The 1018-nt window shown below is 37.9% G+C and overlaps 1 pseudogene; it reads left to right on the forward strand.

Moving 5' to 3' along the window:
- The window catches only part of LOC119594186, an 18451-nt pseudogene that overhangs the window by 1842 nt on the left and 15591 nt on the right, over positions 1 to 1018 (forward strand).

Below are 1018 nucleotides of genomic sequence, written 5' to 3' on the forward strand. Positions count from 1 at the left end.
TTATCGTCATTTTGGTACATTCTCAGTGATCAATAATCATTATCAACATCACTACTATTGTGGATTTTATTACTGACAGTATCATCATACCATCAGTAACATCATAGCATTTATAGTATTATAGCGTTTAAATGTTGTATGTTTCTTATAACTACACTTTGAAGAATCGATGTTATCATTTGTAATTTCCTTTGGTATATCAAAAGCTGGATTATTACTAGGGTAATGTACATAAATAAAGTAAAATAGTTAAACGCAGGCTATAAATAACATTTTAAGCTTTTTCGAAATTGCCCCCCCCCAAAAAAAAAAAAAAAATCGTTGCTTGTTTCGCAAATTTCTGAACACTTCCGCCTTGAGTACCGTTCATTAAGTAATCAAGCGTGGGCAGAATAAGTTCACGTGAGGGTGAAATCTAGTTGAGGTCAATTCAGTAGAGTCTATTAATAAAATGGCGTTCCTTGGCCGTGTTTAGTAATGTTTTCTTTGATACGTCAGGAGGTTAGTCTTGATCACATTCTACAATAGGAAAATGAAAATAATACTTTCAAAAATTATGAAAGTAGTTGTAGAAGAGAATAACATCATACAATAATACAGCGAAAAAAGGGGAAAAACATTAAACAGAACGACTACAGAAATATGACGTTAATATATCCATACACAAGGCTCCCTCGGAATTGCTTACCCTCGTTCGCTTGTTGGTAATAATTGGTATTGATTCTTGGCAGCCGTTGATTACCCAGCAGTTTAGACCCGTTGGGTGTGAGTCACACTTTACCCTCCCTTTGCTCCCCCCACCCCCCCCTCCCCTCAGGCTACCGTTTCTCACCCTCCTCCCGCATTATCAATCTTTTTACCTATCCTCTTCATATTACCTTTTGCTCCACTCATCCCTTCCTTTCTCACTCTATACTAACTTTCCTCCCTCTTCCCTCTTACACTATCCCCCCCTCGTCATACTACCTTCCCACCCCCTCATTCTACCTTTTCTCACTTACCCCCTCATACTACCTTT

This window comes from Penaeus monodon, chromosome 33 (genome assembly GCF_015228065.2).
Source record: "Penaeus monodon isolate SGIC_2016 chromosome 33, NSTDA_Pmon_1, whole genome shotgun sequence".
Lineage (NCBI taxonomy): Eukaryota > Metazoa > Arthropoda > Malacostraca > Decapoda > Penaeidae > Penaeus > Penaeus monodon.